This window comes from Prionailurus bengalensis, chromosome B4, assembly GCF_016509475.1.
Source record: "Prionailurus bengalensis isolate Pbe53 chromosome B4, Fcat_Pben_1.1_paternal_pri, whole genome shotgun sequence".
NCBI lineage: Eukaryota > Metazoa > Chordata > Mammalia > Carnivora > Felidae > Prionailurus > Prionailurus bengalensis.
In genome coordinates, this window is record NC_057358.1 from 47,538,666 (window position 1) to 47,566,657 (window position 27,992).

The window sequence follows — 27,992 nt, forward strand, 5'->3', positions numbered from 1 at the left end:
TTTAACATAGCATAACGTCCTCTTTTCTTGTCAAAAATAAATAAAGTATATATGTGTGGGTCCACCTTGGAACTCTCTTCTGCCTGACTGATCTTTATGTCTATTCTTTTTTTTTTTAATTTTTTTTAACATTTTATTTATTTTTGAGACAGAGAGAGACACAGCATGAACGGGGGAGGGGCAGAGAGAGAGGGAGACACAGAATCGGAAGCAGGCTCCAGGCTCTGAGCCATCAGCCCAGAACCCGACGCGGGGCTCGAACTCGCGGACCGCGAGATCGTGACCTGAGCTTAACCGACGCTTAACCGACTGAGCCACCCAGGCGCCCCCTTTATGTCTATTCTTATGACATTATCACATTACCTTCATTACTGTTGCTTTACAGTAACTCTCATAATCAGACGATGTATGCTCTCCAACGTTGTTCTTTCACTCAAATGTTTTTGTTTTGTTTTTCAGTATAAATATTAGAATCAGCTGTCAAGGGGAGCCTGGGTGGCTCAGTCGGTTAATAGTGAGACTCTTGAATTTGGCTCAGGTCATGATCTCACAGTTCATGAGATCAAGCCCCACAGTGCACTCTGCACTGACAGCTCAGAGCCTGCTTGGGACTCTCTCTCTCTTCCTCTTTCTCTGCCCCTCCTCCACTTGTGCTCTCTTTCTCTCTCAAAGTAAATAAATAAACTTAAAAAAACAAACAATTAGAATCAGCTGTCAATTTCTACAAAAAAGCTTGCTGGGGTTTTTATTGAGCTTGCATTGAGTCTATATCAAAATTTGAGAACTGACATCTAAATATTGAGCCAGATATTTTATAAAATTCATCCCTAAAAATCTCTCCTTTTTTTTGGATTGGAAAAGATTTACTATAGGAAGAGTAACCAAAAGATACTGGGTATTTCTTTTCCTTTTTTTTTTTTCCAAAGTTATAACTGACATATAACTTCATATTAGTTTTAGGTGTAAAACAATGAATGATTCACTATTTGTGTAAGAATATACAAATATATTTATGATATCATAAACTTATTTTTTAAATTTCAATGCCTAATTGTTCTCTGATAGTATATATAAGTATAATTAATTTTTGTTCATTGACCTTGTATCCTGTTACCTCGCAAACTTCCTACTCATTTTGGTAGGTTTTTGGTATATTCTTCGCTATTTTCTACATAAATGATCACAAATAAAGAGTTGTATTTTTTTCCCTTCGCTTCTTTTTCTAGTTTTATTACACTGGCTAGGACTTCCAATACAATTTTTCACAGGAATGGCACAGGGAACATCTTGTCCTGCTCCTAATCTTAGAGGTGAAGCATTCAGTCTTCCAGAATTAAGTAGGATACTACTTGTAGGGTTTTCATGGATGTCTTTTTTCAGGTTAACTAAGTTCCCTTCTATTTCTAGTTTGAGGAAATCTTTTAGTTGTGAATACATACCTACAATTGGTTTTACAGTTTGTTGGTGGTGGTGGTTTCCTTTGCTGAAAATATTTTTTCCACCTTTGACTCAAGATTCCTTCTATGACCTTGGTTGAGCATAGAGACTTCAGAGAAAAGAGCAGTGCATTTAAATGAGCACCTGTAGCAGGTTACTTTGGTTAGCGTCTATGAGATTGACTGAGGGATAACAAAAAGTAAGCGGCTCCCTATGGAGGTTACAGCTCTTCACTAGGAAATAATCAGGCCATAAAAAAAAAAAATTGCTGGAGAGGAGATAATAGATCTGAAATTGATGGAGAGTAAAACACAGTAAGAGGCAGAGAAAGTGGGAGTCTAAAATTGTATTAAAATTGCCCTCTACACCAACATTTGGGAGGAAGTCAGTGATGGGAGACAATTGTGGAAATAATTTCCAAGTGTCAGCACTACCGAGTTGTAGAAAATCTGGTAGACAATGAAAGATAAATGCTAAACCACAGAAAAAGAGTAGTCAGGGCCAAAACCAAAAACCAAAAACCAAAAAACAAACAAACAAAAAAAACGATTTAAGTACACGAAGTCTCTCGAAATTGAAAATACATACACACGTCCTTAAGAGATCTTTCTGACTACATGAGGGTGTGGTCAGAAACCCCAAAACTAACTTTTTCTCCCCATTAATATGAGAATTTTCACTCTTTCTTCCTTCCTGTCTACTTCACTCTCCATATAAATGCTTCAATGCCTAGGTAAGGGCCCTGTCACCACCCCCAGCCTGTGATTCCTCACATCATTCACACCGGCTATGGGGTCTGGGAAGTGCTAGTAACAAAATCTAAAGGAAAGCTTAACTGGGCTTTTTTATGTTGGCTACCAACCTTCCTAAAAGAGATGGGGTTCTTCGGTTTAAGCAAGGGTCTCAGAAGCTGATTTTTGAAATACAGTTTGCTCATAAGACAGAGCGTTCATGCACAGAGGGAAGAAAAGTGGGAGCAAAGTATATCATTTATTAGAGAACTCCCACCTAATGCCATGTTTGTCTACACATGGTGTGCAAGCAACTTGTCTCAGAAGCACTTGAGCACTGGGTGAAATCTGCAGGTAGGCAGGCTGAACCCCAGAAAAGGTGGTGCCGAATCTCTGCAGATAAAATGTGAAGATATGCATCTTTCACAAGTGCCCTGAGTGACACTGCTGCGCACCACAGACAGAGACGCCCTGAACGGAGGAGTGTGGAGAAACCAATCGTTCCCCAAGCCAATCCACCGCTACCCGCAAGGCTCGGAGAGCAGTGTTTCTCAAACTCTGGCCGCGATCCACGTGGTTTAGTGGACTTCAACGGACCAGATGAGTTCATCTGAGGCAGAACTCTTACCAAATCAGTTCATCTCATGATGAATTCTGCTTTGAAAAGCCACGGAGAGGTTCAGGTGAGACACTGCCTCGGGAGAAGCACAACGTTATCGTCTGCTCCCACACTTCCACGTCGTCCTGCGGGCCCCAGCTCTCTGAGCTAGGGCCGGGTCCCTGACCAAGGTTTTAGGAAAACTGTAATGTGAACTCAGAAGAGCTGCGTAAGTTAGCTGTGGGCAACGGACTTGTGCTGCTGAACAGACCGCAGGCTGAGGTACCGCTTGGAGTGGCTGAGTCTGAGCTGGAGTGCTGACGAGCATGCAGGAAGGGCCAGGAGGCAAAGAGAAACAGCAGATTGGCACAGAGAGGCAGAGACAAGACATCAACAGTTCTTAAAGCCAGCGGCAGGGAAGGAGATAGGCAAAAGTAGCTGCCTGGGTTCCGCCAGGGGTCCAATACTCACCCCCAACCCCAGGGTCCACTGGAGGCCGGTTAATCCTTGCCCTGTAATAAACTTCCTCAACCCAAGCCAGTTCCAGAGGCCTCAGTGCTTCTCAACCAAATAATGTAGGGAACGCTGGTACCGTAACAGAGGTGCACAAAAGAAATCCTCACTCCTAAACGCGTACATAGCACTGACTGTGTGATAACCACACTCTCAGCGCTTTATATGTACTAATTCACTTAATCTTCACACAACCCAATGAGGCACACACAACTTTAGCCCCATTTAACAGATGAATAAACTGAGGTATACAAAAGTATAACTTTTAAGTTATACATTTTTTTAGTTACACTTTTATTTCATTTATTTAAATGTTTACTCATTTTGAGAGAGAGAATTAGAGCACGAGTGGGGACAGGGGCAGAGAGACAGGGAGAGAGAGAATCTCAAGCAGGGCCCTTGCTGTCAGTGCAGAAGCCGACACTGGGCTTAATTTCATAAACTGCAAGATCATGACCTTAGCCGAAATCAAGAGTCAGATGCTTAACACACTAAACCACCCAGGCGCCCCTTTTAGTTACACTTTTAGTGATACGTTTTTTTTTTTTTTTAATTTTTTTTTTCAACGTTTTTTTAAATTTATTTTTGGGACAGAGAGAGACAGAGCATGAATGGGGGAGGGGCACAGAGAGAGGGAGACACAGAATCGGAAACAGGCTCCAGGCTCCGAGCCATCAGCCCAGAGCCTGACGCGGGGCTCGAACTCACGGACCGTGAGATCGTGACCTGGCTGAAGTTGGACGCTTAACCGACTGCGCCACCCAGGCGCCCCGAGTGATACGGTTTAAAGTTAAGTAACCCCAGGTTACATAGTTATTTCTAGCATCCCTGCACTTAATCACTACGCTATACAGGCTCTCAAATGCCAGCACAGAAAAACAATTACATTTCAAGCAAGAAAATAATTACAAAAGTAAGCTGAAATGCTTTTGAAGAAACCTTCAGTGATACAGACAAAACAAAAGCACGGATAAAGAAAATAGATTAGAAAAATTTTAATAACAAAAGCGACTTCTTAAAAACTTTATTAACAGGGAACATTTACACAGACAAGAACTTACGTTATGAGTGTATATTCAACTCAGTGAATTTTTATAAAGTAAACCATCACTGATGTTTTGAAACGCCTTCATAATTAAGTGAGTATAGAGAAATCCTTGTGGAAAACAAAAAAGCCATGCTTGCTCTGTCCCTGAAATTAAATTCAAAAAAAATTAATATAAAACTGATACATAACACTATACATAAGGCGGAGGGATAAGGCACAGAATTCAAGAGAACTCTTACAAAAAAGATCAGCAAAAGACAGCATGAATGGAAGTGGAAAAAAATAAAAGAAAAAGAAATCAAAACTCCTAAAAGAATAATTCAATTCTTAGTCAAAGCGACCTGCTTTCAGAATACTTTGGGGATTTGCTGCAGTCTTACTTACACTTACCCACTCATCCAGGACAAGTAATAATTATGCAAAGTGAGTAATGAAGACTGAGAGTTTGTGAATCTCATATATTTTATTTCTTTGGAGCAGTTGTGAAGAGGTAAGTGCCAATAAGTACTTCTCTGGGCCAATAAGCTCCCAGGTATTTCCTTCCGAAGCCTGTTTTGTGGCCAAGGATTGCATTTATACAGCACCCTCCCTCTGAGATGGAAAGGAAACCATGTCACGTCCTCAGGTGTATGGGGACACCGGCTCTGTGTAAGTGGCTGTGGACTTGGTCCCAGGACTAACAAGGACCTTCATCTGCCTATACAAGCCTGCTGGCTCCCTTGTCCTAATTGCAAGTCAGGTGAGCAAACAATGAAATAATTGAACCGGCATCGGAAAGAGAAGGCAAAGAAATGAAAGAGGAAGACAGAATGAGTGGAATGAATACAAAAGGAGACAGCTGCATTTAACCCCCAAACCGATGTACATAACATCTCAGGCAAAGAAAACAAGTTCACCACCTATTAGCTTGGGATAGGGCATGAAGAAGCTTTTCTATCTGAGTCTGCCGAGGGGATTTTAGGTAAGCGCAATATAATTACCTGACTTGATCACGTCAAAGCTCCATCTTCTAACCACTTTCTAACCTTTACCTAATTAATTTCCACAAAACCTCTGCAAGGTTTGCATGTATTAAACACCCAGTTTGTAAATGGCCACACCAAGAGCCAGAGGTTAAGTGACTTCGCTGAAACTGAAGGGAGAGGCTGGCGCGTGAAATCAGAATGTGAACAGCAGTAAGGTGTTTCCGCTCCCCAAGACCACGCCAAACCCTTATTTTTCGAAACTGCTTGTGTGCTCAGCCTCGTAGGGCTTATGGAATGGCACCAAGGATGGATGTTTGCACGGGTGAAATGGGCATACACCTGGCTGTCATTCAAGAGCCGAAAGGAAGTGCATTTCCCACTTCCTTTCATGAGCCCAGCAGCTAATATACCCACTGGCAACGGGTACAATGATGTACAATCAGGGGAGCAAAGCTCCCCACCGGTCGGTCATTCTTCAGCCATGCTGATTAGCATACTTCATCTTTTCTAGGCTTCTCAGCAAAGCCTGATCAAGGCAAGAGTCTGACACTCCGGGCAGTGAGGACTGAAATGGTCTACCTTAACTCTGTCTTCACTGTGCCTGAGAGGAATTGAGACCCTGCTGCTGACCAGCAGCCCCTGCCAGGCTGACCCTGACTATACAGCCAGCTTCCCTGATGGCTCTGCAATCCCCTACTACAGCTGGAGCATTGCCTTGAACTCCAGCTCGCCAAGCAGATCCCTGACCTTCTGCTTGACTCTTGTATTTCTTCCTTCTAAGTGAACAAAAGCCCTGCAGATTCCCAGAAAGGCCCTGAGTTCCTTGTGTCTCTTCAGATCCTATCATCTGGTGCATCCTCCACCCATCTTTTTGAAGCTATCTCGACTGCTGAATCAGTCCTGCCTTCCCTGATCTCACCCACTGTCTTCATCCCTCGCCTTCCCCTGTGTCTGCAGTTAAGATCCCAGGACTTCTTACAGTCAAATCTTCATGAACTAAGCACTTTAAACATTAAAGAAAATATTTCAACACTGATGAGGAATGGGTGTTTTCCCAGTCTTTCCTGGATATTCTGCCACTCCTTATTATCTGCGTATCACTACTCCCCTCCCATAATTTCCTCTTGCCCCATCTGTCTCTTCTCTCAGATCTCTTTGGTTTTAACACCCTGTGAAGTTTGCCCACCTAACTATCACCTCTAGAAAGGAAACTACTTCAGGACCGGCTGTACTCAGAATCTCCTATGGATTACCCTATAGCTTCTGAGAGCCATATTGGGCATTTGTAAATTGCAGAGCCTAAACCGGGTCTTGACGTCTGACCGTCTGCTGCTGACTGGTGGGCTGGTACCACCACCATCCCCTGGGCACAATGGCAGCACAAGGAGGAGAAGCTTATTTAGGAGAAGCTTAGAGGCAGCAACGCAGTTGGAAAAAGAAGCTAGGGGACTATCATAAAGTAGCATTTACACAGCAAACACTATTTTTACTTGGTGTATTTATTTATTAAGAAGAGAGGGTGCTGTAGGAGGGCTTGTCAATATTATGGGATTATGCTTCCCCCACATCACTTTTTATGTCATTGCTGTCTCCTAAACCAGGTTAAGTATAGGTTTCTAACACCAAACTGGAAGAGCCAGTGAAACTGAGGGCACGGTGGCTATCAGATCCGGAGCCCTGCTCACCAATGTCCTGTACCCAGTGTGACTTCTGCCCAGCCCAGGGACAATTTAAAAGAAGACAGCGCCCCTCTGGGCACCATGCAGACTTTCCACTTTGGGAGGGAAGAGGTACCCTGGGCACCATGGTCTCTGAAGCTGCAAACTCCAGTGGGTGCAGGATCCATCCAATCAGGCTTCCTCTGCAGGCGAGGACACCTGAGGGCAGTGACTTCTTCAATCCTGTCCTCTAGCCAAGCCCCACTGTCTCTGCTCCCTATCGGTACCACTGATGTGCAGCCACCTTTAGTTGATTGCCATCTTTCATCTTCTGGAATGTGATTTTTAAATGTGTTATGTATTTCATTTGTGCAATGCCCAGGATACTGGATTGGAACACAATTGCAGCAGATTACACTATTTATTTTACAGACTTGAAGATACAGCCTTTTGAACTCAATATGCAAATGCAAGTGAAGAATATGCAAATCTATGTTTTCTGCCAAGACTCTGGCATTTTTCTTTTAATGGGACTGTGATTTCTATTCAAGAAGGAAGAGCATCTTCCTCGCATCCCCCTGCATCAATGCTCTCCCCCTCCTCCCTTCAAGGTCCTGACCAGCTTGTAACTTCACTAAGCTTCAAAGCCCAGAGAAAATTACAGGCTCCACTGAATTACATTTAAACCTGTAATGGTCATTCCAAGACATTACTTAGTGCCTTTCAATAGGTGTGCTACAAACGCAATGAGGGTCACACTACTTCACTGCCAAATTGGAATTTTATTCTTAACTTCATGAAATCAGACAGTCTCCTTAGTAATTCTAAATATAAATGGTCTCACCTACTGGAGGGATGCAGCCACACAACCTTTCTTTAAAAAAATGCAGTTTACAAAGCTTTTTAAAGTGAAATTTACGGTGGTGCTGGTAAAAGGTGTCAGACTGGCACCTGCAAACTTGAATCCTCTATTTAGCCTCAGAATAGTAAATTACGCGTATCTTACACAGGCGGCCAGAACCACCACCACCCTCATCACTATAACCACCACCAGAGCTAGGAGTGAAAGATGTGCTCAAACCCAAGAAAAGGTACTGAAGAAACAAATCAAATCTAACAGTTATTCGCCTACAACCTACAAGGCACTCTTCTAAGTTGTCAAAAATATAAACGTAAAACAAGCCTTGCCCTTTAGAAGTGTACAATCTAATGAACAATCACTAATATTCACTTGTACTTATTTTCACCAGGCACCATGCTCAGCACTCAACATGGGCACATCATTGGTTCCTCATGACAGCCATATCTGCCCAAGATCTTCAAGTTTAAAAATAATAGAGACCAGAGTCCAACCCAAGGAAACGATCCTAGTGATTCACATATAAATAATCATTGAAAGGAACTGAATTGAAATTTCATAGGCTAAACACAACTGTCCCAAGAACCAAAATGAGAGCCTTAAATTAACTCTCAGAAAAGGTTTTCATTCGGGGCTGTAATAACATCGCGGAAGAAAGAAATCAGGAGCTCCATCTCCCAATGGCCCAGTTCTAATTTGTATTTTATGCTTATATGTCAAGTTCAATAAAATGTCCTCATGGTTCTCTAGTCCTAGTCCCTTTATAAAGAATATTATTTTTAAAACTATTTCAAATTCTCATAATGAAATGTCACACAGGCTAGATTTGTCCCTCCTATGTTGGAAATGGAATAAATGAGATCCCCTAAGTGACCCAGGAGCCTGTGAAGCCCCAAGATTCCCAGGCACTAGAAGCCAAAAGAGTACAACAGGCCGAAATGAAACTATATTCTCTACTCTACTCCCATTCTCTCTACTCTTCCACAACTTGCTTATTCCTTTTGGTTCTGTAGGAGTGACAGAGGCAAGGCAAAGACCATCACCTTGTTTAAAAATAATTCTGCGTGTAAATACAAGACACTCTCAAAAACCTAGTGGAACATGAGAATTTGGAAGAGTGTCAGAGCTTCAAACAAGAGTCCCAAGAGCCAACTCTGGCCCATTTGAATCATATTAGCTCCCCAGGAAGATAAAATGTTACTGAAGGTCTAGAAGTGAATCCTCAAGCTTGCTCCAAACTGATGTGTCTGACATCCTGAAAGTACATACTCTTTTATGGAATTAGTGTGTTCAAAGCTCAGAGCCACAGTCATCAGGGATAAGAACCTGCAGTCAGAGTTGAGTTGTGGCCTGACCAAAAACATCCCCTATCCCTTAAGAACCGTTCAAGTGGTTGTGGACTTGTTCAATATTCAAATGACTTGATCAACATTGATCAATGACTAGCACTTGGCACATAGCAAAGTGCTTTTGTACAAATAAATTTGATTAACTTGTTTTGAACAACTTTTGAATTACATCTGAGCAGCCATATTTTAAAATAGCTAATGCACTCTATCTCACCACAGTTATCAATAAAATATTCATGGGCCCTGTACATACATTGATTTCTAATCATATGGCCAACATACTGAAGTGTGTGTCCCTGTTTTTCCTGTACTGGTGAAGAATAATGTGCAAGACAGATGCTGGGAGTGAGGGAAGGGTAGTAGGGACCATCAAAAATTCTATTTCCAAAGGAGTTTTTAGTAACATAGAAAAATCCTCAAGTTGTGATGTCAGATAAAAGGAGCAACATGAAAAAAAAATGTTTATTTTTTATTTTGGTAATCCACAGATATAAAAGAAGAAATACACCAAAATAGTAGATAAAGAACATTCATTAAATTCTTTGTTTAACCCTTATTAAATAATGCCAAATTACATACACTTAAGAAGGTTACAGACCACATCAGCTACCTGGAAATCAATGGAAAATTATACAGAAGCATATGTCACTTTAGTAGATGTGTGCCTGAAAAGCTATACATAAAACTCAGATATCTGAAAGCCATCTACTCAGAAGCACATTATGACAGCTTGCTATTTAAAACTACAATTTTGAGAAACAATAGCCAATGGAAAAAAAGATCAACAAAGAACAACAAAAAAAGCAACTTAACACAACATTTTTAAAGGAAGCGGGAGGTGTGCATTCATCTGATTTATATACTGATGACACAAAATTATGTTCATATATATATATATAAAACAAGGAATTGAAAATATACTGCAGGTATAAGCAGAAGATTTGCAAAACAGAAATTACAAATGCTTAACAAACATAGAAAATTGTTCAATATCACTGGTAATTACAGAAATAAAAATTAACTTAGCAACAGCGCATAATTTTTACCTACCAAATTGTAAAGACTATTTACTTAGTTTTTAAAGAGGAGTAGACAAGGATGTGGTAGAGGAAGGCACTCTCACATATTACTACAGGGAGTATAAATTGATAAAACCCTTTTTGGAAAAGCCATTTGGCTCCATAGATCAAGAGCCTTAAAAATGTTCCTACCTTTGACCCTGTAAATTCAATTTCTGGGAATCTATCCTAAGGAAATAATGTAAAATACAGACAGAAAAGCTTTATACACCAAGATGTTCACTGCAGTTTCATTTATAAGAGTGAAAAGTTGGAAGTAATTAAATGGCCGACAGTAAGAAGGTGGTTAAGTAAATTACGCTATAGCTATATGACAGAATGCTAAATAACCGAAAAATTATGTTTACCAAGAACTTTTAATAACATAGAAACCCCTTATGCTGTGGTGTTAAATTAAAAAGCACCACAGAAAGTTGTATGATGCAATCTATATACAAATGAATAGAAAAATGCTGGTGGTAGAAAATACAACAAAAGTTAACAATAATTACCTTTGTTAGAATTTGAGTGATTATTTCTTCTTTCTGCCAATTTTCTCATTTTTTCCAAATATTACACAATAAGCATATGTTACTTTCAATCGGAAAAAAAAGTTGTTAAAGTTATATATTGCATATGTTTCAAATATTTGTACCAATTTGTACTGACTAGGAAAAGATAAAGAAGGGAAGAAGAATAAAACCAAAATAAGGCAGAGAAATTAATGAAGTATCAGCCTCTCCCTGTCCCCTTTTAGGTACTGCCACTAAATTTTTTAAAGCCATGTTGTGATTTAGCAATTACAAGCATATGAAAAATTTACCCTGTTAGCTGAATAAAAACAAGTTAAGTGCATAAATCTGTCTAGGGTCAGATATTTCCCACTTTTGACTTAAAGGAATCACATAATGAATCACTCTGGAAAGAATCATTTCTATAAAGTGAGAGTCATGATCTAATTCTGAGTTATCAAGTCTGTTTAAAGTGCTGCACACCTCTTTTGTGTGCACATAAAGGCACATGTACACTGTGTAAATATTGTGAATGTGTGTGCACCAGGAAGACACAGAATATAGAATATAACAGCAACTAAGGCTTGTACAGTTTGGCTTAGTTCAACCCTCTCTCTTACCAGAGGAAAAAACTGAGGCCCGAATAAATTATGAGGCTAAGAAATTTCTTCAGGGTCTCATGGCCAGCCAGCAGCAAAGCCAGTGTGGGTGGCCTACCGGTTTCTCCAAACTAATTTACATTGCCAAGGTTATATCCCTGGGCTACGACTGTAAGACACTGGAAAGCTGAAATAAAGTGGCAGTAACTCCTGGCTCTTTCCCTACCCGGGAAAGGAACACCTTCACTTGAACCATTTTGTATTAAGGGAAGGACTTCAAAAGCTGTTGAAAGTGGGTGGCTGAGCTCTTTGATCTGTGAATAACTGTCCTGGGTGGTCGCTAATCGCTCAATTAGCAGAATACACTGAAAGTGGAGGCTACAACAGTATTTGTTTTGTTGGTGTGCTGGGATCAAAACAGCTCTTTTCCAAAATTTCAAAGGCCAAGAATTTCAGAAGTCCCTGAGAAATGACAGAAAAGTGAATTAATAATGTAAACTGAACTCTGCAGACTATAAATATTTTACAGCTCTTGTACAACATTAGGCTAGGTATCCCTGCTTTGGGATTCTTAGTGGCTGTGATTAGCATGTGTAAAGTATTTCAAGGTGACTTATTAAGCTTATTATCTGAGGGCTTCAGAAAAAGTTTTTAAATGTAGATCTTCAGATCTTTTTCATGCTATGTCAGTTCCCCTAACTTTGGAATCTAAAGAGGCGTCTTAGCTTAAGATACTTGTGCCTAGTAATTAGGATAATAGTGTATGTAGCAGACGCTGACTAAATCAAGACTTAAATGGCCTGGGCAGAACGCCTTAACTCCCTTCTTTATCCAATGGGATTTTCACCAAATGTATGTGTCTGTATTATAACATATGTGTTTCATGTTTCATCCATACTATTTAGGCAAATTCCACATGCCAGTATTTTCTATGTAGAGAAATACTTCTATGATAATAAAGTAGAAAATGATGTATGCAAACGGGATTATAGTGTGATTTCAGAGGAGAGATGGAGTGTAACAGAGGGCTCTACCACTGCGGAGGCTCCTTTAACTGGCAGTAAACTCAGAGCTGAGAACAGCAGGATAGTGCCAAGGGAAATGAGTAATAGTGAGGAAGACCGGGACAGGAGTGCAGGCCTGACGAAGGTAAGGCGCAGGATGAGCTTGGCTCTGACAAGTCCACGGAGGATTGTAATTAAAGATCAAGGCAGGCATTTGGAAAAGAATCAAGAAGTGGATAGGGTGTCCGATGAAAAGAGCGAAGCAATGGCGTCAGTCCTTCGGAAGGCCTGCAGCATCGCCACTGGCCGGTAGGGGCATGCAAAGAATCCAATAAAGTTATGAGAATACGAATGACTTAAGAGAACTATCATCACAAAGGCCACAGTGGTGTCTGTAAAATTCGAAATTCGTCTCCCAGATGGATGGACACGGTAACTACGTGCAATAATTTCCCTAAGTCATATTTTAAAAGTCCACTCCATTTTTTAAATTATACTCACATGGTGATCTCATGGCTCTGTGGTCAAGTGAAGTCCTTGAAAAAGCGAAGTCCAGAATATAAAACGCGTTTGAGGGGGGCCTGCAGGACTCCAGATATGAAGACTATTATCACTTTATAGGCAAGCTAGACTACACACTACAAATGTCACCGTCCAGCAAGGACTGTAGACAGACCGGTCCTGGCTTTGACATACGCTATCTGAGTGACCCTGAATAAGCTGTTGAAACTTTCTGAGCCACAGTTTTCTCATCTGTAAAGTGGAGATAATACCTACCTTGCAGAACTCTTGGGAAAATTAAATGAGATAATGTATGTAAAGTACCCAGAAAAATGCCTGGCACATCTGCCCTCATAACAGATGCTATTTGTGATAATGATTATGATGAGGAGGATGTTGCTTATTTAAAATATTGCCAACATTTAAATTTCTCCATCCCTTGCTCTTTTTGATTGCCCTAAAAAGAAGCATCATGCTGCTGCCTCCCACCTCCCCGCAACTCTCTGAGAAACGGACAAGAACTAGGGAAAAGCCTGATGTATCAGAAAAGTTTCTCGTTGACAGAGCAGATTTCCTCAGAGCTTCTCAGGTTAGTCAGCCTCACTCATGCCTCTTTCATGCAGGAAAATCAGAGCCCCAGACCAGCAAGAGCCCTGTTTCTGTAGAAACTATCCAAATCGCTCCACCATTTTCTGTCAGTGTGCTCTAAATCAAAGATTCGCTATCCACACCCCCACTGCCCTGGTAAAGCCAAAAGTTACAAACAAGCAGGCACAGAGGGGAGAAACACCACCATGTAATGAAGAGTAGAGAAAATGATCAGCTCAGAGACTCCCAAATCTTTAATATCTGATAAGAAAACAAATTAAAATATTAACCTCCTTTCTTATCATTTCCCAAGAAAGGTCTCCTGAAGGCTTGTGAGTTCTAAGTCTGTTTTCAGTCTATAGCAAGTGTAGGCTCTCCCACTGAGTTGGAGCCCTTAGACCTTTGGAAGTAAGTGGCTAGGAGATCTCAGGCAAGATAATTATCTCTCTGGGCCTAGATTTCCCTTCTGGAAAATAAGGATGCTGTATTAGGTAATCTTGAAGGTCCATTCCAGAGATAGATAGATAGATAGATAGATAGATAGATAGATAGATAAATTAGATAGATGATCAAGAGATGACAGATGTATAATGAGAGCACATATTTATTAGGAAAATAACAATAATTAAATGTGGTTAAATTATTTAGTTCTACTGAAGAATTATGTCCTGGGTCCAGATTATTTTAATAACTTTGTCCTTACTGAAAATAAAAACACAACATGCCAAAACTTATGAGATGTATTAAAAGCCATGTTAAGAGGGAAATTTATTGTGGTAAACACTTATGTTTAAGAGGAAGAAAGATCTCTAATCAACAATCTCAATTTACACTTCAAGGAACTAGGAAAAAAAGAGCGAACTAAACCCAAAGTTAGCAGATGACAGGATATAATGATGATTAGAGCAGAAATAAAATAGAGAACATAAAAACAGAAAAATCTCAATGAAATGAAGAGTTATTTTTTGAAAAGATCAATGAAATTAAAAATCCTTAGGTAGACTAAGAAAAAAAAAGAAAACGCAAATAACAAATATTAGAAATAAAAGAGAAGATGGGGTGTCTGGGTGGCTCAGTTAGTTAAATGTCTGACTTCAGCTCAGGTCATGATCTCACAGCTCATGGGATCAAGCCCCCATGTCGGGCTCTGTGCTGACAACTCAGAGCTCGGAGCCTGCTTTGGATTCTGTGTCTCCCTCTCTCTCTGCCCCTCCCCTGCTCACACTCTGTCTTTTTCTCTCTCTCAAAAATAAACATTATAAAAAAATTTTTTTAAAGAAACAAAAGAGGAGACATTATAATTGATGTCACAGAAATAAAAGTTATCATTAGAGACTACTATGAATAAATATACACTAACCAATTGGAAAATCTAGGAGAAATGGATAAATTCTTAGAAATGTACAGCCTATCAAGACTCAATCATGAAGAAATAAAAAATGTGAACAGACCTATAACCAGTAAGGAGACTAAATCAATTGTCAAAAACTTCTAAACAACAACAACAAAAAAGCCAGATGGCTTCACTGGGGAATTCTAGCACACATTAAAGAAGAATTAACACTAAAAAAACTGAAGAGGAAATACTTCCAAACTCATGTGGCCAGCTTTAACCTTGATACCAAGACCAGACAAACATACTGCGAGAAAAGAAAACTACAGACCAATATTCCTGATGAATGGCGATGCAAAAATGCTTAACAAAATCTAACATATCAAATTAGCACATTAAAAGGATTACATGGCATGACCAAGGGGGATTTATTCTTATAATGTAAAACCAGTTCAACATATGAAAATCAATCTCTATCATAAACCACATTAATAGAATGAAAGACAAAAATCACATGATCATCTCAATAAAAGCAGAAAAGGGTTTGACAAAATTCAACACTCTTTCATAATAAAAACACTCACAAAACTAGATAGAAAATAAAAAACCTACCTCAACATAAATACCAAACCCACAGCTAACATCATACTCAATTGTAAAAAAGTGAAAGTTTTTCCTCCATGATCAGGAATGAGGCAATGATGCCCACTCTTGCCACTTCTATTCAATATAGTAGAAATTCTAGCCAGAGTAATTAGACAAGAAAAATAAATAAAAGGCATCCAAATTGGAAAAGAAGTAAAAATATCTGTGTTCACATTTACAGACATGATCTTACATAAGAAAACCCTAGGGGTGCCTGGGTGGCACAGTCGGTTAAGCGTCCGACTTCAGCCAGGTCACAATCTCGTGGTCCGTGAGTTCGAGCCCCGCGTCGGGCTCTGGGCTGATGGCTCAGAGCCTGGAGCCTGTTTCCGATTCTGTGTCTCCCTCTCTCTCTGACCCTCCCCCGTTCATGCTCTGTCTCTCTCTGTCCCAAAAATAAATAAACGTTGAAAAAAAATTTATAAAAAAAAAGAAAACCCTAAAGATTCCATAGAAAAACTGTTATAACTAATAAGTGAATTCAGCAAAGTTGCATAATACAAAATGAACACACAAAAATCAGCTGAAAAGGAAATTAAGATAATAGTCCCATTTATAATAGCATCCAAAATAATAAAATGCTTAGGAATAAACTTAACCAAGGAGGCAAAGACTTGTACACTGAGAACGACAAAATATTCCTGAAAGAAATTAAAGAAAATACAAATAAAGGGAAAGAATGCCACGTTTGTGGTTTAGAAGACTTAATATTGTTAAAATATCCACGGTATACAAAGCAATCTACAAACTCACTGCAATCCCTATCAAAATCCCAACAGCATTTTTTTTTTTTTTTGCAGAAATAGAAAACCATCCTAAAACTATATGGAATCTCAAAGGATTTGAAAGAGCCAAAAGAATCTTGAGAAAGAAAAGACAAAGCTGGGGGCCCCACACCTCCTGATTTTCAAATACATTACTAATATATTCCAAATGTATTACAAAGCTACAACAACCAAAACAGTATGGTAGTGGCATAAAGACAGATATATGGAACAGAATGGAAAGCCTAGAAGTAAATTGATACATATAAGGCCAAATGATCTTTGACAGCATTGCCAACGGTGTCAAATGGGGAAAGGATCGTCTCTTCAACAAGTGCTGCTGGAAAAACTGCATATCCATATTCAAAAGAAAAAAGATGGACCCTTACTGTACACCATATACAGAAATTAACTCTAAATGGATTAAAGAACTAAATGTTAGACCTGAAACCACAAAACTCCTAGAAAGAAAAAAAAAAAAAGGGAAACACTTCATTACAGTAGATTTAGAAACGAGTTCTTGGATATGACACCAAAAGCACAGGCAACAAAAGCAAAAATAGACAAGTGGGACAACATCAAACTGGAAAACTTCTGTGCAGTAAAGGAAACAATCAACAGTTAAACGCAACCTATGGAACAGCAGAAAATATTTATAGATATATACCTACAATATATAAAGAACCTTTGGAACTCAACAACAACAACAACAAAAATAACCCAATTAAAAATGGACAAAAGACTTGAGTACACATTTCTCCAAAGAAGATACACAAATGACCCACAAGGATACGAAAAGACATTCAACATCACTAATCATCCAGTAAATACAAATCAAAACCACGATGAGTTATCACCTCATACCCATTAGGATGGCCATTATAAAATAATTAATAATAATAATAGTAATAACAATAATAAGTAGTAGTATTGGCAAGGAGGTGATGTGGAGAAATTGGGACCCACGTCCACTATTTTACGCTGCTGGTGAGAATGTAAAATGGTACAGCCCTATGGAAAACAGTACTGTAGTTCATTAAAAAATTACAAACGGACCTACCAAACTAAAGAAATCCTCTTATATTCTACAATATGGATGCACTTTGAGGGCATTACGCTCAGTGAAATAAAACAGTTTCAAAAAGACAAACTGCATGCTTCCGCTTATATGAGGTACTGAAAGTAGTCAGACTCTTAGAATGGTAGCTGCCAGGGGCTGAGGGAAGTGAAGAAAGAGCTGTCCTTCGAGGAGTACGGAGTTTCAGCTTCACGTGATGAAAAACTTCTAGAGACGTGCTGCACATCTACGTGGCTGCTGGTACTACGACTGTGCTGCATACGTCAAAATAATTCACATGATAAATGCTATGTTGTGTGCTTTTTACCACAATAAAAATCAATAAATAATTTGGTCCTTATTCGTCTTCCTAACTCCCCCCCTCCCACTGCCATCCTCTTCATAATAAAGAAAGAGCTATCTTAAACTGCCCTGGCTTTGCCAATGAGGCTTGTTTTTAATGAAGGGAAGAAGAGAGGTGGAAAAGAAATGACAATAAAATGCACACAAGAGTTGCCTGTGTTACTGTCTCTCCTTTCTGAGCTAACCAAATCCACAGGCTGCAAATGGGACTCATCAGGGTCACGTACTGAGATAAAGGGATTTTTTTCAGTTCATTATTTCTAGCACCTTATATTCTTGATTACTAGAACCATACCTAGGGCAGCAACGATAATAGATAATGATTTGTTGAATACGTGTCAGCCACGATGCTATGCCATTTATACATACAACTGTATTTGAAATTCAAAGCTTTTGAGAGATAGGTTAGGTTACCAGCCAAAGGACACACAGTGATAAATGGCAGAGTAAGCATTTGAACCCAGGCCTGCCTGATTCCCAGGTTGGTGCTTTTAACCCCAGGGGAGAGAGCCCTTTGTTGCCACTGTATGGCCACTACATGGCTAGATCATCCTGCTTGCTGGATGTGGGGAAAATTCAAGAGGCAGAGCACAAATGTAGTCCTTCCTTATCTGCCCATTACATTTCCTGGTGTATTCCCTAGTGCAAATAATAAAAAATGACTACTATTACTACTACTCTGTACTGTTACCACTACTTACTGAGAATTAGGTTTTGTTAGATACTGTGCTAGGCTTCTGTTAGAATTATTTTCCTTCATTTTATAGAGGAGGAAAGTTAAAATGCAGAGAATCCAATAATTTGCCTCAGGTCAAATTAGCTTATAAGGTGAAGCCAAATTTAGAGCCCAATATTATCTGACTCAATGCAAAATATGTTATTAAAGATTTGGAGGCTGGAATCAAGACCACATTAATTAAATTGACACATGACACTAACTTGTGCACAGCCCCTAACTCTTTCAAAGGAAAGAAAGAAAGAAAGAAAGAAAGAAAGAAAGAAAGAAAGAAAGAAAGAAAGAAGGAAAAAGAAAGAAAGGAGAAAAAAATGGATAATGTTAATGTTCAGTAGAAATAAGACAAGACACTATGATGTGACCTGGCAAAAGTAAGTGGGTCAGTGCCAACTTCAAGAGTGTTTAGTCTCAGGACAACTGGGGAGGTGGCTTACGTAAGCCAATGTTCAATCCAAATGAAAATAGGCAGGAGCGTCCAGAGGGGTGTCTCCTTTTGCCCCAAGAAGTTCTTCTAGGCAACAAAGCATAGTTGTTCAAAGTGCCAGACATAAATTTAAAAAATCTATAAATATTAGATATGATTATTTCTACTTCAAAATAGTAAGTTAAGCCAAATGATTCATCTGTAATTAAATAAATCAAATGGGGAAACTGCCAACTATCCACATCCTGTTAGGTGATATAAACAAAGAATAGCATGTTAAGATGTTGAAATTTTTTCTTATTCCGTCTGATGCTAATGGGGCCACAACTAGGGTTATATTTTCTTTCAAGAAATCCACAGATGTGCTTTGTGGAAGATGATATATCTATGAAGACTTTTTTTTTCTTTTTTAATTGAAGAATAATTTCAAAACAGTTTCCAGTCTAGGAAAATCTCACATGATATACACCTAACCTGCAACAGGCTTATTTCCCATCAATTTCCCACCTTCCCCTAAAGGATGGATAGGACTCAAACAGGTACGTCTTCCAAGTTCCATGCTGTTTTCATGATGTTCCAATCTTAGAATGATCTTTCCCCGTCTCTATTTGTTGAGTGTATTCATAAAACTTTTATTAAATATCCCTCTTCTCTACCTCCTTTTCAAATATACTCAGGAAAATATAAGCAGCTCAAGGCTTCCTTTTTTTTATGATTGTGGAATATTCATATAAGCAGCTCATAAAATATTTATGTATTCACTCTTCCAAATACTCATTCTTCCAAATAATTCTAGAGCAAATACCTATTATTACCACCCAGAACAAAAAATAACATAATAGAACTCTTCCCCAAGACCCCTGTGCGCCCTTCTCTTGTTACAACCTTCTCCCTTACCAACAGAAGAAACCACCATCCCTACTGGGTATTATAATAATCATTTTCTTCCTTTGCTTTATAATTTGCACCTAATGACACATCCCTAAGTCGTATGGTTTAGTTATTTGTTTTATAACATTACATAAATAGATTCATACCGTATGTATTACTTCACATGGTGCTTCTTTTACTCTATATCACACTTGTGAGATTTAGCCATGGTGTTGGGTACAGCTGTGATTCATTTACCTCAATTGCTATACACGGTTCCATTCTATGAACGTACTTCAATTTATTTATCTACATTGGAATGTAGATCAGACTTGTGGGTCAATTCCAGTTGGGAGCTATTCTGCCATGTCATTTCTTGTTCAAGACCTGGTACAAGCATGCATGATATTCTCTAAGATTTTTAACCTACATGTAGTATGCACAGGGGATATACGCATGTATATATACACATATATTCTTGCCTATGCATTTCAAACTTATGCCCTATATATTTCAAATTTAACAGATAATGCCAAACTACTTTTCCAAATCAGGCCAATTACACCTCCACAAGCAGCGGAGTTCCTCTTAATCTACATTCTTATCAACACCTGGTATTGCTAATTTGTACAATCAGTTGAATATACTGTGGCAATTTGTTAATGGCTTTAACTTGTATTCCTCCACTTCCTAATGAGGTTGACATCTTTCCATATGTCCACTGGCCATTTAGATAGCCCCTTCTGGGAAGGGCTTCTATGAAAGCCTTTTTACTCCCCATTTTACTACCAAGTTGTCTACTGTATTCAAATTAATTTATACAAAAATATTCATTTCTTTATAAATTACAAACACCTTATATAGAGAGACACTATACTTTGTATATTCTGAATCTATATTTCTTTTAAAAATCTAAGTCAGTGCTATCCTGTAGCCGGTAGTCACATATGGCTAACGAGAAGTTAAGATGTGGCTAAAGAATTGGTTGGAAATTTTAGTTTAATCTAATTTAATTTAAATAGCCACACATGGCTACTGGCTACCATAATGAACAGTGCAATCAATCATAAATATGAGTCTTTTGTTAACTATATATCTTATAAATATACCTAACCAGTCTCTGTCTTTTCAGTATCTTTATGGTATAAGGATTAAAATGCAAATTTAATGTAGTGGAACATATCAAACTTGCTCTTTATTATTATAAATATTTTGCTTTATTAAAAAAAAAGTTTCCCACTCCAAGTTCATGAGATACTCTTCTAACTTCTATGAGGTTTATAGCTCTGCCTTTCACATTTACATCTCAAATCCCCCTGGAATTGACTTTCGAATGTGCTAAGAATTGAGGAACCGATTTCATTTTTTAAAATATATAGATGCCCAATTTCCCTCGTATTAATTATTAAAAAGACTATCTTTTCTCCACCAATTTGCTGAGTTTTGGTACTGAGACTACATGAGCCTCATTTTAAAAACATAAAAACACCACACCAAAACAAAAAAAACTAGGGACTGTCATCTCTTTTTGTATTCTCTGCAACAGATTATATAAAAGTTTTCCTCCTTTAAAGGTTGACAAAACTTGCCAATGAAGTCCTCTGAGCCGGGCATTTTTCTTTTAGGAAGATTTATTTTACTACCAATTAAATGTTTTACAGATTATCCCAATCTTCAGACTGTCTACTTACTTGTGAATCAGTATTGGTGAGTTCTATTTTCTAATAATTTTTCTATCCAACTAAATTTTCAAATTCATCAGCACACAGTTTTCATAATAATTTATCTTTTTATTTTATGTAGCATTTACACTGTTATCCTCTTTTTCATTCCTTAGAGTGACCACATGTGCCTTTTATCATTCTTTCATGATCAGTATTGCTGGACGTCTGTAAGTGTATAAGACTTTTTTTTTTTTTCAAAAAAACTTTAGACTTTGTGAATATATATTTACTATCGTTTTCTTTCATTTATGCTGTTATCTCGATTCCTTCCTACTGTCCACAGTGTTCTAGATGATCTTTTTCCCTGTACCTAACTTCATGAAACAAATGTCTACTAGCTTTCAACCTTTTTTGAAAAATACAAGCTAGGAAGACCATAAATTTTTCTCTAAAGACTGTTTCATCTGCACCTACGTGTACTGATTTGTTATTGTTCAATTAAAAATAGTTTCTTAACTTCTAGGATGATTTCCCCTTTAACACGTAAGTTATTTACCCCAAATATCTAAGATTTTCTGGTTATCCTTTTGCTACTAATTTCTAGCTTAATTATTACACTGTGATCAGAAAGGATAAGGTCTTCTGAACTTGATTTCAGTCCTTTGAAATGCAAAGAGATGTGATTTAAGTTCTGGTAAATGATCAATTTCTTAAATGTTTCACATACACTTGACAAAGAGTTTGTACTCTGTACCTTTTTACTGCAGTGTTCTGCATATGTCTGTTATGCCAAGTTTGTTAATCACATTGGTCAAATCTTCTAGGTCGATACTGATAATCGTTGGCTTGTTTTATCTGTGACAAAGAGAAGTACTTTTTTTAATTTCCTATCACAATTGTGAATGTTTTTATTTTTCCTTCAGCAACTATTAATTTTTGTATCATATATTTTGAGGTCATGTTACTAGGTTTCACGTAATCTTAAAGTTTTAGATCTTCTTAGTACGCTAAAATTTTAATCATTGAAGTGACCCATTTGTCTATTAATATCTGATAATAATACAGCTATAACAGCATTCTTTTAGTCAATATTGCATGGCATATATTTTCCCAACTTTTTATATTCAGTTTATCAGTATCCTTATGTTTTAGATATGTTGCTTGCAAAGAACATACCATTAGATTTTTTAAGTCCAATCTGATAATTATTTTTGTAATTAGAGCATTTTTAGTTTCTGTAATTAACAGGATTAAATTATCTTGTGTTTTCTATTTGTCCTCCCTGTCATGAGTTTCTTTTCTTTTTCTTTCTTGTCCTTCTTTTGGATGATTGAGCACTTTTATCACTGGTACTTCCCATGTGCTAACTGTAAGTTATACTCAGTGTCTACTGTTTTAATGGCTATAAGAGAAATTAAAACATATCTATTTATCAGAGCTTGAAGTTAACATCTTTACTTTCTCTCAGGAAACAGCGGAATCTTAAAAGACAGTTTTAGACTCATCAACCTCCATATTTAATTTATATATTTTTGTTATGCACTTTTCTCATTTTTAATTATATCAGTATCATTCATTTTTATTTTTGTTATAAATGGTTAATACTCATTTAGATTCAATACTTGCTCTTCGGTGTGCATCTCAGACCTTTTATCTTACGCTCCTGTTCCTTCTGTTTAAAATACAACCTTCAGAATGTCCTTCAGTGCTGGTGACTAAAATTCAAGTGTTTACTTTGCTTGATTTTTTTAAACTTTTACTTCATTCTTGAACGATGTTTTCACTGTTACGAAATTCTAAGGCACTAGTTATTTTCTTTAAGCACATACACTTTCTACTATCTTCTGGATTCTATTGTTGCTATTGAGAAGTCAGGAGTTAGTCTGCTGGTCATTTCTTTATACTAACCTATCATTTTTAGGACTCCTTTTAAAATATTCTTTATGTAGTTGATTTTCTGCTGTGATATTATGATACCATTTTAAGGCAGAAGTCATTTGGAAATCTAAAGTAAAAATAAATTCATTAGTGTTCCTTAGTATTCATTATACCTCTTAAATCTATACATTTGACCTTTCCTTCTTCTAAATCTGATTTATAATGTAAATATAAACAGATAAATATAACTATTTTAAGGTCATGTTTTTAGGTATATACATATTCAAAACTGTTACATAACTCTGGTAAACTAAACATTTTATCCTTCCGATGTGATTGATCATGGGATGTATGCATGCAATCTGTGGCATTGTTTTTTTTAAATATATTACTTCTATTTATTTTCTCTTACTACTCCTAGAATTCTGATTATATGCAGAGAAGGTCTTTACCTTCTCACTCTACCCTCCATGTATTTTAACGTCTCTTCTACATTTTCTTTTTTTATAAATTGTTTTTAATGTTTATTTATTTTTGAGACAGAGAGAGACAGAGCATGAATGGGGGAGGGTCAGAGAGAGAGGGAGACACAGAATCTGAAGCAGGCTCCAGGCTCTGAGCTGTCAGCACAGAGCCTGACGCGGGGCTCGAACTCACGGACCGTGAGATCATGACCTGAGCCGAAGTCGGCCGCTTAACCGACTGAGCCACCCAGGCGCCCCTACATTTTCTTTTATCAAAGGGGACAATGGGGAGGGTCTCTCCCTGCTGCCTTCTGGATACTTCTTCTGATTTATCTTCTAGTACACTAATCCTCTCTTCAGCTGTATATAAATCTGCTGCTAAATCAATCATATGAGGTCTTTCTTCCAGTTATTTTATCTCTTGCTCCCAGAAGTTCTACTTGGTGCTTTTTTCCCAAGTAAAAATGGTCTCTGTTTTTTAAAAGTGAGTAGTTGAGCTCCCAATTCAATCACCCAAGTGCTTTTCTTCAAGACAAACACGATTACTTCAGACAGCTTTATACATACGACCCATTTCATCACAGAAAATATTTTAAAAGCACACATATTCAAGAGGAGAGAGTTAAAATCGATAACATTTTAATGCTTCATCAAGGAAAGGGAGTATGACTAGAATAATTTTTATTGGGAGTGCATAGTGGTGACCAGTACAAAAACTATTAGCATAGCTGGTACCACTGTCCTGATTCATACTCCGGCATTAGCACTTTACCCGCCATTGCTTTTGCATCCTCATTACAAATATCAACATGGTGAAAAAGGCAAATAGTATCTTTGTATCAGGAGGACAGTCTCCCAGAGAGATTTACAAGAGAGTCTTGGGAAACTGTTGCCCTAGGGCAACGCTTCCATTTTTTTAAAAGCATACGTTTATACGTGACATATATGTATTTATGCACTTCCATTTTTTAAAAGCATACGTTTATACGTGACATATATGTATTTATGTTTGCATATACACGTAGACTGTGACTTAGTCTGTACTGAAATCCCAGATCGCCATTTGCCAGCTGTGTGACTTTCGGTGAATTATCGAACCTGTATGAGCCTCCGTTTCCTCAACTATAAAAAAAAGAATAGTAACAGTGCTTATTCATAGGCATTAAATGAGATTAATTTATGTGTCGCGTTTAGCACAAAGCCTTACAAATATTAATAGTTTCAGAAAAATTAACTGTTACCATTAACAATTCCCTTTTAGGTTTGTTTTTTTTTTTTTTTGGGGGGGGGGGACAGAGAGAGACAGAGCATGAACAGGGGAGGGGCAGAGAGAGAGGGAGACACAGAATCGGAAACAGGCTCCAGGCTCCGAGCCATCAGCCCAGAGCCTGACGCAGGGCTCGAACTCACGGACCACGAGATCGTGACCTGGCTGAAGTCGGACGCTTAACCGACTGCGCCACCCAGGCGCCCCAGGTTTTTTAAACCAATTAAACTCTGAAGGTATGTCTTCAGAATAAAATGCTACAATAGCCTCTCAACAATTTTTGACATTAAGAACTAAGAACACTTGGCCCAGTTTACAATCTTAAATAGTTTGCCATTATGCAATTTTCATAACTGATTATACTTTCATTCACGTTTCGACAGCACCATTTTCAATACCGTAAATAGCTAATTTAAGCCTATTACCTGATTTATGAACAGGTTGGGTAGGTAGTTCCTGGTTGAGCTATTATAAAACGGTGACACTGTCTAATGTCCATTACACTTCCCAACCCAACTATACTGGCTGACTACAATGTCAATCCAGAAATTTTGTTGATACTGACAAATAACATCCAATATATCCCTGACATGGTTGTGTACTTTCAGAAACACAGGTCTAGACGAAGTCTGAACCGTAACAGAGCTATCCAAAGATCTAGATTCAGGATGAAAATTTACGGGTGAGTCAGCCACTGGATTTGATGTTGGGTTCGTGTAGTACTGATTTGTAGACTTGAATGCAGGAGTAATACCTGAGTGTGTCATTATTTATTGCCCTGAAATACAAGCTGAGGTTTACCCTGTTCAAAACATTTGCAATTTCTGATTTTGAACTTGATATCTCTCCAACTCATGGTCATGGTCATCATCTTCAGTCTCTTTTAATTTCTTCTGCCATGGTCCAGCTCTTCTTCACATTTCATAAACGGTTCTGCCATTTTTGAGAAACTTTGGCTGAAAAGCGTTGTGGTCCATCAATTTGCAGAGCTGAGTTTCTGTAAACTGTCACCTAACTACTTGTGACTCCAGGCAAGGCATTAAGTTATATCTCAGTTTTCCTTCATTTTCTCCCATTGAGCTGTCTTATTCTGGTTTAATTTGTAGGTACCAGGCACTGAACCAGGAGCAGAGCTGATCCATGAGAAGGCAGAGGAGGAGAAAGACATGCACGAAAACCCACTGAAAACTGGGTGATGACAGGGGCTCCCATCATGGAGCAGGCTGCTAAGCCATGGGTTAGGCGGGACTCTCCTGGAGCCAGCTCTGCCCTCCTGCGGTAGGCTGGGGGGCAGTCTCCATGACTCCCGGCTCCCTTCCTTCCCACTGACAGGAGATGGGCATGGGTGTATGTGCCGTGAGACAGGTCCTGGAGGGGTGCAGCTGGCCATAAGCCAGCAGCCAAGGCCCTGCCTGGCTGGGGGTGCCCCGCTAGAGGTACCTATCTACTCCCCAACAGTCCCGGGCAGTAATCTTGAAATCCCTAATGGGTTCTTTCACAAATCTTCTAGAATACATTCTATACTTTTCTAGTTCCTGGAGATATTTTTAGGTTTGCCTTTGACTTCTTTAAACACAATAAGGATAATTATCTATAATAAATGTCTGATGACTCCAAAGTCTGGAGAGTTTGCTGGTCTTTCTCTGCACTATGGTGTTTCTTCTGGTTCATGTTGGTTTTGTTGTGTGCTAGTTATCTCTGATGGTACTGCTGACTACCCTTGAAAATGCACCGGGGAGGTGGGTCCCAGTAGTCTAGGATGTAGGTGTCTTCCTTCAAATTAGTTTTGCATTTGTTTTTGCCAGGTGCCTAGGAGTACCAGGAACCCAGAACCACCTCAAACTAAATTCCCTGCCAGAGAGTTCTTGACCATCCATTTATGCAAATACGGGTCCTAAGTACACTGATGGGTTGAGCTGGTTGTGGTTACAACTTCTCAGAGACAGGTTTTCATTCACTGTCCCCACCTCCAGCCCCCTTCTGCTCAGCCTCAAGGCAGCTCTCCTGAGAATGTGATGCAGGTATTGTATTTAGAATTCTGAGATTCCAGCATAATAGGGGAGGGTTTCCCTAGGCTCCCCATTTAGATTGCATCCCAAGTTTTGTTTTCTGCCCTCTGCTGCCAGGCCAGAACTTCAAAACTGCAGCTCAATTTTGAAGATCAGTAAATTCCATTGGGTAAATAGAGTTCCCAATCCTTTTCCCTGTCTTGGATTTCAGCCTCCTGATCCCTTATTTTCTTATAGCAATTCGATGCTATTAAGACATCCTTTTTATCCAGTATTATAATTTTTTTTTTTTTTAGCCAGAGGGTCAGGCTGATTAGCCAGACTGCCATATTCCTGAAGAAGAAATGGCATTTCTTTATACTTCTGTCATTTAATGCATTCCATCTTGTACATAGCCTCCTAGCTACACACAAATCCATGGGAATTCCAGACCTTACCTCCTATCTTTCAGTATCGAAATTTAAAGTCCACTGCCCACTAAAGGGCAATGCTTTACCACCCTTCCATCTACTCCCATGTCTTTATTATACAGCTTTGCTACATTCAATCAATTTCAAGAACAACACTTTGAGTTTCAGGAGCAAGAAGGCTGTGGAGAGACAATTACCCACTTGAGGACACAGAGATGCATGGTTATATTTTAGGATATGTGTGGTCTTTTCACATGGTCTGTTGTAGGTGGTGTATGTGTGCTTTTGAATGTGTGTGTGAGTGTGCATGTGCACATCTGCACACGAGACAGAGAGACAGAGAGACAGAGAGAGAGACAGAAAGAAAGAGAGAAAATGTGTGCATTTAATATTTATTCCAGTAGAAGCTATCCCAGTTTTGTTGTGCATAGGGCTTTATGAGTATGAATGGGCATGGTGACAAAGAGTTCCTCGTCTGGGTAATCATAACAAACTTCTAAAAATGCCATCGTCAAAATGTATATACAACCCGAAAGCCAGTCCCATAGTGAACAGGATTAATTTGTATCATAATAATTTGTAATTTTAAATAATTCACATTTTCTATGCATAATTTAGACACTATGTGCTTGACTCTTACTGAGAATAATGTTTGCAATCGATCTGTCTCTGTGAAGGGACCATGTTA

The 27,992-nt window shown here is 38.6% G+C and overlaps 1 protein-coding gene and 1 pseudogene across 1 annotated transcript in view; both read right to left on the minus strand.

Moving 5' to 3' along the window:
- The window catches only part of GRIN2B (glutamate ionotropic receptor NMDA type subunit 2B), a 428,048-nt gene that overhangs the window by 324,370 nt on the left and 75,686 nt on the right, over window positions 1-27,992 (minus strand). The window lies entirely within an intron of this gene.
- On the minus strand, window positions 25,130-25,862 carry LOC122473260 (annotated as a pseudogene).